Source organism: Petaurus breviceps, unplaced genomic scaffold (assembly GCF_028583685.1).
Source record: "Petaurus breviceps papuanus isolate PSGF00001 unplaced genomic scaffold, PetGlider_PUasm1.0 175, whole genome shotgun sequence".
Lineage (NCBI taxonomy): Eukaryota > Metazoa > Chordata > Mammalia > Diprotodontia > Petauridae > Petaurus > Petaurus breviceps.
The window spans coordinates 10,826,953-10,838,786 of NW_027185764.1; the positions used below are offsets into that span (position 1 = coordinate 10,826,953).

General features: G+C 37.0%; 1 pseudogene; it reads left to right on the top strand.

Annotated features, from left to right (window-relative positions):
• The window catches only part of LOC138158995 (cytochrome P450 3A8-like), a 63,468-nt pseudogene that overhangs the window by 41,495 nt on the left and 10,139 nt on the right, over window positions 1-11,834 (top strand).

The following is an 11,834-nucleotide window of genomic DNA, read 5'->3' on the forward strand; positions in this document are numbered from 1 at the left end:
GAGGGGGGGAAGGAGGTGTTGGTAGGTACAGCAGGCCTGCTGTTCAGTGGAGCCAGGCCTATAATTAAATTAGAATTTTGGGGTTGGGAGCAGTTTTATTAGGATTCCATCATTCCCCCCTCAAAGAACTGGTACCCAAATTCATTTAGGAAAAAGGACAAAGGTCTCAGCTTCTGTAGCTTCTTCAGGCTGAAAAGGGGAGTAGAGCTGTCCTTATCTCAGTGGGTCCTGAGGAGGAGGTTGACTGGAATTGAGCATATACTGTGGGATTATGGGTGAGTATGGACTGGCATCCACTGTTTTCTACCAACTGTAGGTGAATTGACCTGTAGTCTGAGAGACACAAATCTGACAGGCAAGTTCAATATGCAGGGCCCCAGATATAAGGAGAAAGACAGATAAATCTAGTAAAAAGCAGATGACTAGACCAAGGACCCTTTTACTTAATTAATTAGGCTGTAGAAAGAGATATAATTTTAGGCTGAATAGCTCAGATCTAACACCCATTTTAGTAGCTCAGATGTATCCCAATCTGAGTATATGGGATAATGATTGGCATTATATCTGTTCCTTTGTTTCACAAATTTGTTTTCCCTTTGTCTGATTGCTCCCATGTCATTCAGAAAAAAAATGTTCTATTCCAGGCATTTAACCTTTCACTTGACTATGCAGGCAGGCAGATGACAAGCCTGTGCATTAATTTACACAGTTGTTTGGAATATGGAATGACTACACATTCAGATTGAAAAAAGCAAAACTTTATACACTTGCATTGTATTTTTATCTTTTACTGACCACTTGCTCTAATTAGAGAAATTTTCCATAAAAGGGAAAGAGCAGGAACATGCCAGATATGACAGAATTAAACATCCTTAGCTTGGCTTAAATTCAGATAAGAGTCAGTTTAATTCCATCTTACAGGCAGACTCAGGAATAGTCAGGTGGAAAGCAATCTTTTTCAAAGGAAGACAATGGGGGAACTGAGCCAGGAGGATTCCATCTCAACTTTTTCCAGAAGCAATTCACCTGTAGAATTCCTTCACCTGTAGGAAGATTCCCTCCAAGTAGATTATGACATTTCTCTCACATACTGATTTAATGAAGACAACTACATCTAAAGTCAAACTCAAAATAAGACTAGTTGCAGTCCCAACATCTTTTACCTCAAATGACAAATCTCACTAACCACAGCTTAGGGCTAGATACAATTATTTTTACTCTTATGGAATTATAATAAAGAATAAAAAGAACTGCAGATCTTGGACAAAAGAACTGGGGTTCTGGCCAAAAATATCATACCCTGCAAAGTTAAGTGTCATCCTGAATGAAAAAAAAATGAACATTTGATAAACTCTCAGACTCTCAAGATGTTGCTAAAAAATTCCTGAACTTAATAGAAGATTCAACATACAAAAACCAAGAGAAATATAAAGCACATACCAAAGACTGACTAAAAGGGATTCATAAAGACAGACTGTTTACTTTTTTATATATGTAAAATGCATGTCTAAGATTCTTATTAATAATTAGGTAGCTCATAAGAAAAATTGGGGTAAAGCTGAGTATGATGTGAATTCAAAAAGTAAAACCATTTAGGAACAGCAAAAAAGAGTATTTATTGTACGCAAATGAGGTACAAGAGGAAGAATCGATACAGAGGAATTAGATGGGGGAGGTTGATTGGTAGTTCTGGTAACCTGCTTTCATTGGGAATGGGTTTAAGAGGGAACAACACACACAGACACACACATAAGAGTATAAAAGTCTTCTAAATTCAGATGAAATAAAATGGTAGGGGCACAGTGAGGGGGATAGGGTACAAGGGAGGGATCTTTAGAGGGGAGGTGGTAAATAGGTAAAATGGGGGAATAGACAGGTGTTTAGATGAATGGGAATGGGAGGATAGGGGACCGATCCTTGGAGGGGGGTAAGCAAATCATAAGAGGGCAAGGTAAAGTAGACAGGAGGGATAGGAAACAAGAGATATGCACAAAAATGAAAACAAATATCAGTAGAAAAATATGTTTGGGGAACTATGTGTCTACATGTATGTATACATGTGTATGTATATATTTATAGAGACAGAGAAACAATCTAAACTTTATTATAGCCTTCTGTAGAGGGTTTGGGGGAAGGGATAAAAGAGCAAAGTAAAAAAGTGCACAGCAGAGAACAAAAGAAAACCTTACAAGGAAGCAAAGAAAAGATGGCCAATTCTCAGAACAATGTGTATTATTTGTCATACGGGCAATCTTGAAATGAAAACTTATTGTTACATATTTTGAATCCTCTCTTATGTTCGATGATGAATATGACATGCTTTTCCTTTCCTTGTATTTAAGTTTGAACATTTAAGTTTATGATGTGTTTTTGTTTCTTTTCTCTATTCTGTATTTGTGTTCTGGCCCTTCAGTCTAAAATTTAAAAAACAAATTATTTTAAATTTTGATTGGTGTATGGACCTCCACAATTTCAGTTGATCCACCAGATGGATATTAATCATTTGTTTTTTAGAGGCGTTTTTATTTGTGTTAGGTACCGAGAATGTAGATTCACAGCAATAAGTGGTTGAAAAGCAAGAAGGGATTTTTGGGGCATGTTGCCAAAATCATGTATATTCTACTTCATTTTTCCATATTTCAACTGGATCTTTCTTACCATCAAACAATGACTTCAGAATGCCCTCTATTGAGGACTCAATCAACTCTATCTGTCGTTCTTTAGATGCTTTGGTTATATCAACTAGGTGCAACTGAAATGCTAATTTGAGTGATGTCATAATTCTCAAAGGCAGTGAACTTTTCATTGAATTCTCCAATTAATAGGCCTATAACACATCGTATTTTTCAGATGATTTGCATGTATCATCCAGCTCATCAATAACCTTTGCTAACTGGGGAAAATGTGCATGAGAAATTTCCTGTTGTAGAAGTGTTATGAAAAAATATACATACTTTTGTTAATGTTTGGATTTTTTGTCACATATCATACGAAGATCTACTTTTACCTTGCAAAGAAATATGAAAGTAGTTTTGATTTGACATTTCACATAGAAATGTAGCATTTCTTTAGAAATCTTTCAATAGTTCAAATTGTTGATTCTGCTCTTCAAAAAATTTAACTAACTTCTCACAGAGATAAAATTTTGGCTAACTTCTCTCCCTGTGATAGCCAAGGCACTTTTGAATGATGCAGCACATCCATACTGAATAGCTCCTCATTCAACTTTAGCATGCTATGAAACTGACAATACTGTGTTGCATTTCCACGAATATACTTAACAATACTTAATAACTTGTTGCAAAGTGTCACTTTAAATAGTAGCTTTAGCACAGAGATTTTGTTGATGCAAGATACAATGAAAAGAAATGAGACCATCTGGATTTGTTAAAAGTTTTTTTTTTCCAGTAAAATAAACACTTTGTATTTTCTTGTCATATAATTGGGGAAAGGTAATAAAATAAAAATGACATAGGTAATATTAATCTGTGGTTTTCTAATTTCAATACTTCACCCGCTGGTATGCTTTGGAATGGTTTAGTGAGCCCAGATTTGATTGAGTTTCACACCACAGGTTTAGAGGCTCACATTTATGTCCTTACTTGGAGAGGAAAGAAGAGATGCTTGTTCTGAGTCTTCTTTGTGTGTTTTCTTTTCTCCTTATTTTTGAGGACTATAGCATGGATATGATCACCAGCACTTCATTTGTTGTCAGTATTGATTTCTTGAATAACCAGGACCTTCCCTTTATCAGAGAAATCAAGAAGTTAATTAGATTCAGTTTTCTGAATCTGGTGACACTCACAATTAGTAAGTTGGTTCTTTTTTACAGAAATGAATAATGAAAAATAGAGTGATCTTGACATTCCTGAAGATAACTCAATAGATTGGTTCATAGATTTAGAGATGGCACATAAATTTAGAAGTCATCAGGACTAACCACTTAATTTAACAGAAGATTAAACTGATAGTGATTACAACACAATATCAGGAATCTTGGGGACTCAATTCTTTAATTTCTATATGTTAGGGAGAGAAGACTTTCAGAGAGCAACTGACCAAAATCCTCAAGGGAAGTATTTGCTGATTGGTAAATCGTAAGTAGCATTGCAATTAATCTAGAAGACCAGGGTGGGCATAGAACACCTGATTTTGGAGAGGTTCCCTTCCAATAGTGTGCTTTTCATTGATCTTCATCAGCTTACAGACAATTGGAGGCCTCAAAAAGGAAACAAGTCAGCAATATTATAATTTGCACCTCAGGTACCATCTCCCCATCTACGTTGCAAATAAAGGTAGTAGCATCTCTCATAACATTCTACAGTTTCATAAGGATTTCTTTTGTTCTTGCTTGCTTTCTTCAGCATTCTTTCCACTCATTGTTCCTTTGTTTAAAAAATGGACATGACTGTATTTGCAGAAGAAGTAACAGATTTCTTAGCAAAATCGATTTAAAAAAATAAAGGAAAAATAAAAGAAAAATTCACAGAAGCCAAGTAAGTCTCTCCAATGTTCAGAATAAGAATGTGTATGCATTATAAATAGTCATATTCTTTATCTTCAAATAATAAAAATTTGTATTACATTTTACTTGATTTTCATCTTTGTTCATTATAATTTTTAGTCAACCCCATCTGTCAGATTTTTTTGAAGACTTACTGTAACCCAAAGAAATGTCACTTTGTGATCTCTAAGCTCATTTCCAACTCTAACTCTATTCTATTATTTAATACTTGTCAGATTTAGTGATCTGTGTTTGTGGGTGTACAAAGAGAAAAAAGACAATGTATTGGCTCTCAATTATTTTACCAATATACAGGTGGGATAAGACATACCCAATATTACATTGCAAATTTATATGTGATGTGTGTGGTAGGAACCCAAGTAAGAAGAAAGTACCTTTCTTCTTTATTTATACACTCTCAAAATAGACTTTGCTAACAATACCAAAAACCATATGAGAATGGGCACAAATTGCAATTGTGCTAGTAATGTTGTATTCAAATTCCCCATGTGGGCTCTTGCCTCAAATTAGGAACATTTTTCATTTTCCCACAAAGCTCCTACTCTGAATCCTTTTCCTGAAACAGCTATGACCTTTAATGCCTTGAAGGTCAGGAAAGAAAAGTATAACCTATTATTCAATCTAGCTGAATTTGAAGAGGTTATCTGTTGGTTGACCACAGTGAGATCAGTTTCTTTGCCTGTAGTGATCCTATAAAATCAGTCATGAAGTTATTGTAAGATTTTGATCAGTCATGTCCTCATCAATGATATTATAAATCATTGCAGCATTATCTTTCTGTCCTTTTTGTTAGACTTGGGAGAATTCATTTCCTGAAAAACTTAATATTTTCTTTTTTGGTTTTTCAAGGTCAGCTTCCTTTACATAAACCTGGACTTGTGATTGGGACAGAATCTTTTAAAGTTTTGGAATATGATTTAAAACCCTTATTTCATTCACTTAAGACTCAGACTCTTTGACCACCCAGGGTGCTTGGTGGAAGTACCCTGGGTAGAATTCGATTTCTATCACTGAGCTAAAACCACAATGTCTCTAATCATTCAAATCTTCACTTGTCTATCCTGAAGGGAAGATATTAATTTGTTGTATTCATAGCTAATTTCTGTGTACTCAAGTGTTTTCTCAGTATTAGTGGTTTCCATCACTTTTCCAGCAGCCAGGTAGATTTTCTTCAGGTTATGATGGATTCTCCGGCTTCTAACATTTCAGAGATACACTCTCACAAACATAACTTGGACAGGAGAGTAGTCACAGAATGGAATCTTGAAGCCATTATCTGTGGAAATATGAAAAAATTTCCTATGTGCTTGAATGTTATAGTAAAAAAAAACAATAATAATGACAATGATGATGATGACATTCCTAGGTTTTAAGATTTGCAAAGTACTTTACATATATTTCTTTGTTTTATCTTATAGCAACTCATTCTACTTGGTATCATTCTTATATTTATTTTAGAAATGAAGACTCTAAAGCTGAGGGAATTTAAACAACAGGATTACAAACCTTTGAAGTAGAATTTGAACTCAGATCTGACTTACTTCTAAGTCTAATACTCTATGATTTCACCTAACCATCTCAGAAAGATCCTTGATAGCTGAAGGATGAGATAAATGGAGACAATTTTCAAAAGTATATTTGAATTTGTGGTGAAGTTAGCCTAAAGCTTGGATGATGACACAAGAGTACCTTTGTCATCTGTACCTTGGAAAATAATGAGGTATAATGGCATTGGAAAAAAGGCCAATTTTTTAAGGAGAGAAAATCTATGCTTTTATTCGAACTGTTCTATTACTGAATTCAAATCTGGCCTCAGACACTATCTGTGTGACCCTGGACCAGTCACTTAACCATGTTTTCCTCAGTTTTATCATCTGTAAAATGAACTAGAGAAGGAAATCCCAAACCATTCCAGTATCTTTGCAAAGAAACCCCAACTGGGGGTGCAAAGAGTCATGCATGACTTAAACAATTCAATAACAGCAACATAGAAATGAAAAAAGAGAATACAAGTTTATCTTGATATATAAAACTTGAGGTCAAACTTCTAATATCATGTTTTAATTAGCACTGTTTGCATTTAACCATAAATAGAATATTGACTCTCCTATGCTTTGCCAAAGCATTCTTACCAGAACTCAACCTGATTGAGGCAGCATATTTTAAGGGAAGGGAGAACTGGAGTTGGGAGTCAGAAGGTTAGATTTTAGTCTCAGCTTTAGCCATTTACTAGCTCAGTGACTTTGAAACAGTCATCTTACTGCTTTGATTTTCTGCAATTGCCTTTTCTGAAGAAAGTAGAGGAGCATTTTTACACTAGCAATTTCATGGGTTTATTATGGTGGTCGAAAGAAATAATCTAGCTAAAATATAAACACTAGGCACTCCGTATGTCATGTAAACAATGATCATTGTTATGTTCTGGACATATTTCCTTTATAGCGTCCATCAGAGAGAGTATATAGTGGGATATTCTGGGGAAAGCATGGTCTCTGAAGTCTCAGAGTTCCAATCCTCAATCTCTCACCTATGAGACTTTGAGAAAGTCACTTAAATTCTTCAGGCCTCAGCTTACTGAACTGAAAGTTAGTATGCTGGACTACGTGCCTTTTGAGATCCCTTGCAGCTCTACATCTGTGATGTCCCTTCAAACAACACTCCTCCCTATTTGCTGCACTCTATACACAATCACCTTCCACAGGTGCTTATTCCCTCTCCTCGGGACTATTGCTAGAAATTTCCAATGTGTTTGTCCTATAACACATTTTCATAAAAAGAAGAGAGAATTGACCTGGAGATCGAATTCCGGGCTCAGACACTCAGCACCACACCCAGAAATAACTGTCCCTGTAACCTTGAGCAAGTTACTTAACCCCGATTGCTTAGGGGCGGCCAGGTGGCTCAGGGGGTAAGAGCACCGGCTCCAGTGTTGGAACGACCTGGAGATCGAATCCCGGGCTCGGACACTCAGCACCACACCCAGAAAACTGGCCGTGTAGCCTTGAGCAGGTTACTTAGCCCTGATTGCTTAAAAAAAAAAAAAGTGGGGTAAAATGGGAGTCTACCAGTACCAGATTGTAAACTATGCTACAGAATAGTGAGCATTAAAAAAGAAGAGAGAATTCCCTGAAATGAAATGTCACTTTCATCATGTTTAGAAACAACTGAGGATAAAGAACGAGAGTGGAAACAATAGAAATTAGGGTGAGCTGCCCTAGTTAACTTTATCTCTTTTCTTGTGATGACAGATTTGGGTGGAAATACCTGGCCCAATCCATTAACTTTATTTTTGGCGGCTATGAAACCCCCAGTTCAGGCCTTTCCTTCCTCTTTCACAGCCCTGAGATCCAACAGAAACTTTAGCAGGAGACAGATGCAGTTTTGCCCAGCAAGGTAAGAGGATGAGAAGAACAGATAGTCTCTTCTCAGGTTTCAAGATTTTCTGAAGTAAACTTTACTGAAGTAAATTTTGTCTACTATTCCACCCTAGATGTCAGGGTTGGCCTGGTTTGTTCCAAGAGACAACCCAGAAGAATAGAAGAAAAACATTCATCTTAGCACAACTTCCTTCTACTGAGGTTCAAGAGTTTTGTTACAGACCCCGAAGGGTTTCTTTTTTGAAAACATGTATATGGATGCGAATCTCACACTGACAGATCTCAAAATTTTTTAGTCACTTCATTAGCACGTTGAAAACTACAGTGACTCTCAACATTCTATAAGTTCAGTAATACAAAGAGCTTTCCTCCAGAAGGTATGACTGTAATATGTGTTTACCGGATATACAATGGAGTTAGTATAGACTAATTCTAAGGCCAAGTGAGTGACGTAGCTATGATATGTCATGTTAGGACTTAGAACTTAGTACTTAGAACAATTTGTTCCCTTCCCAGTAAGCAATAACATATGATGCCCTGGTACAGATGGAATACCTAGATATGATGATAAATGAAAATCTCAGGCTTTTCCCCATAGCTCTCAGGATTGAAAGTTGCTAAGAAAACTGATGAGATTAACTGAGGATTCCTAAAGGCACAGTGGTGATGGTCCCACCCTTTGTCCTTCATAGTGACCCAGAATCTGGCCAGAGTCAGAGAAGTTCTTTCCTGAAAGGTAAACACTTTTTTTTTCATAAGGGAAAAGGTTTCTCAACATGTTCAGATGACACAATTTGGTGTAAACATTGAATTGGGAGAGAGCCCGAGGTTTTTAATCCTATATTTGTGTCTTGCTTAGATCAATGACTGAGTCTGTAAATTAAACTCTCACAACATCTTTGTATAATGCCTATAGTGGCTATTTCAGTAGCTTAGGCATACACACTTTAAGCATTATTGTTTCTATTTTATATATGAAGGAATTGAAACTTATATTCATTAAGTGACTTGTCATTATCCCTATAGCTAAAACATGTTAGAAGTGGGTTTTGAATCATGGTTTTAGTTAAAATTTCCAAGTTAAGAAATGAGGGTTTAAACTGTATTCCAACTGAGATCCCTTCCAGCTTTAAATCTGATAAAGTTTGCCTCAATTAATTTGTTATTCCATAGGCTATTTTTCCAGGGTCAATAACAACATGTGTAATTATTTTCATGAATATCTGCAGATGTTTTTAAGCCCTTATCAGTGACTAAATTTTTAGGGCATTTCAGACACAGGACATGGTGCTACATTCAAAGTCAGGAAGACCTGAATTCAAAGTCCACCTCTGACACCACTTAGCTATAATGGCTAAGGACACTAATGATCCCATTCTACACAGTGAAACTTCCTAACATTTTCATCCCTCTTCAAAGTTCCCATTGCTTCCACTCTTTTAGATCTCTCAGCTGAGAATCTTCCCTTATAATAGTATCTCATCACAATCATATCAGAGTTCATTCAGTCATTCCCCATTTTGTAGATATCTTTTCCATCTGAAATTTTTGCCACCACAAAATCTCTGTTATAAATATTTCTGTACATATGAGTTTTTCCTGTTCATCGATCTCTTTGGGATATAAATAGTGATATAGCTGGGTGAAAGGGTTTATAGTTTTATTGCCCTTAGGGCATATGTAACAGCAAGCACCCTAGCATACCCAAGATGACTACTAACACAGGTTCTTTGATTTGCTTTTCTAAAGGAAAGCAACTCACAGAGGGTTAACAATCTTACTTTAATCAAACATATATATATATCATTTACTTAGTTCAGGAGGAAAAGCAAGCACCCTGGACTTCAGAAAACACAAACAGAAATTACAAGCTGGCAAAAAATACAGACAGAAAATAACACAATTCTACAGACCAATAGACAGAGCTTCTAGCTCTTTGACCATTACATACATACAGTATTTGTTATCAGAGAGAGAAGCATGAACATCTGAGTTTTCAAAGCTGGGGGTTTCAATGGCTTCCCAGAGTCTTATCTTGCCAAATCTTACAACTTTTCTCATAAGTGGGCCTAAACAAAACCTCACTCTAGTGTGTGTGTGTGTGTGTGACTGTGCTTACAGAAGGAAGTGGAGTCTATCTGCACTGTGACAGGGTAACTGTTGTGAAGATGGCCAGAAAGTAAAGCAAAGCATGAATGTAACTGACCTGAATATAGTGGGCCATGTAATTCATTCACCAACTAGTACAGTAAGGCTTCAGGGCAGATGTTTTGTAGTTTAAAAGAGTTAAGTCTTATGTGGCATGATCCCAGGTCCTAACTCCAAGGAATCTGGCACCACCATCCCCATTTCCCCGAAGTGAAAAAATTGTATTTAATATATGGGCATCTGGAGGGCTTGGAGGGACATGTGTGTGGGGATATTCTGACTTTTATACATAAAGGAATTAGGGCAGTAGCCCCATTTCCTTAGGCTTGAGGTACCTATAGTCAGCAAGTAAAAGGAGCAGGGAAAGTTTTTATTGCTGATATCTATTGATGGTGACCCTAAGAATACTTGACAGAATTTGAAGAGGTCTAGGAGACAAGTGGAACCTCATTCCAAGGAGTGGCTAGGTGGCACAGTGAATAGAGCACCAGCCCTGGAGTCAGGAGGACTTGAGTTCAAATGTGGCCTCAAACACTTAATATTTACTAACCGTGGCAAGTCACTTAACCCCAATTGCTCTGCCTTCCCCTCTGCAAAAAAAAAAAAAAAAGTTAAAAAAAAAGAACCTCATTCCAGCAAAGCAGTATGGCTATGGGTCTGCAGTGCCCTCTAGTATTTTTTTTCCCTTTTTACCTGTCTGTGTCATCTCATGCTGAGTTGTCTTATGTATCACCTATACAGTTAAGTTGCCTTTAGTCTAGTGCAAAGAGAACATCTGTGGGACACAGCCGTGACAAATTTGGGTCTGCCCACTGAAGCCTCTGTTCCTGGAAGAACTTTTTGAACTCTCCCTTTGCCCTTAGGGAATGTAAGGTGTCAGAGTTTAGGACACCTGATATCCTGCCCCTACCCAGACAGAATCGTCCTTGAATTTCTGTAGTCTCATAAGGTCACAACAAAGATTCTTTCTTTTTTACTTATTGAGCTGATGATGACTGAGACCTTTTGATCATTTTTTTAAGTACAGAGGATTTGTAGGCCTGTGTTGCCAATCCATTGCTCCCAAGGGCTGGGAGTTACTGTTTTTAGTTTTATGATTTAGCAATGTGAATGCTTTGTCCCCACAGTGGACTTTATTTGTATATGCTTTTGTTCTTTCTTCCTTAGTCCCTGGGAAATCTGAAGAACTGTTTTCCTGGAGCAATTTGAGAAATCTGCAGGTGCAAAAGATCCAATTCAATAAGCATTTATTAAGAGCAGGCATTGTGCTAATATCTAGGGGAACAAAGACAAAAAGCAAGTGTTATTTGATCTCAAGGAACATTGTTATTTCTCCTACTTATGGGGTTGGGGGGATGTTCAATCAGTGGGTTAAGTAATGACATGATAGATTTCCTTTGTTTAGATAGGAGAGCTCCAAGTGTAGAGGTAGTATTCCTCATTCAAGCATGGCGAAAAGACCAAATGTCAGTAGAGCAGGAAAAGTAGAGTGAGGCAGGAAGTATGGGTGCAGTTAGGGAAGCTCTCACAAGGTCTGTTAGTCACTCACAAAGCACTTATTAAGTGCCTACTTTGTCCCAAGAACTGTGCAAGATGCTAGAATAACAAAACAACAATGAAACATTTCTGTTCTGATCAACTCAGAGGAAACTACATGTACATATGCATAGCAGGCTTTGATTTCACTCTTCCAAACTACAGGTTGGATTCCTAAAAGGGGCCAGTTACCTTTCCCCTCATGGTTTTAAAGATAACCTGAGGAATGTGTGTGTGTGTGTGTGTGT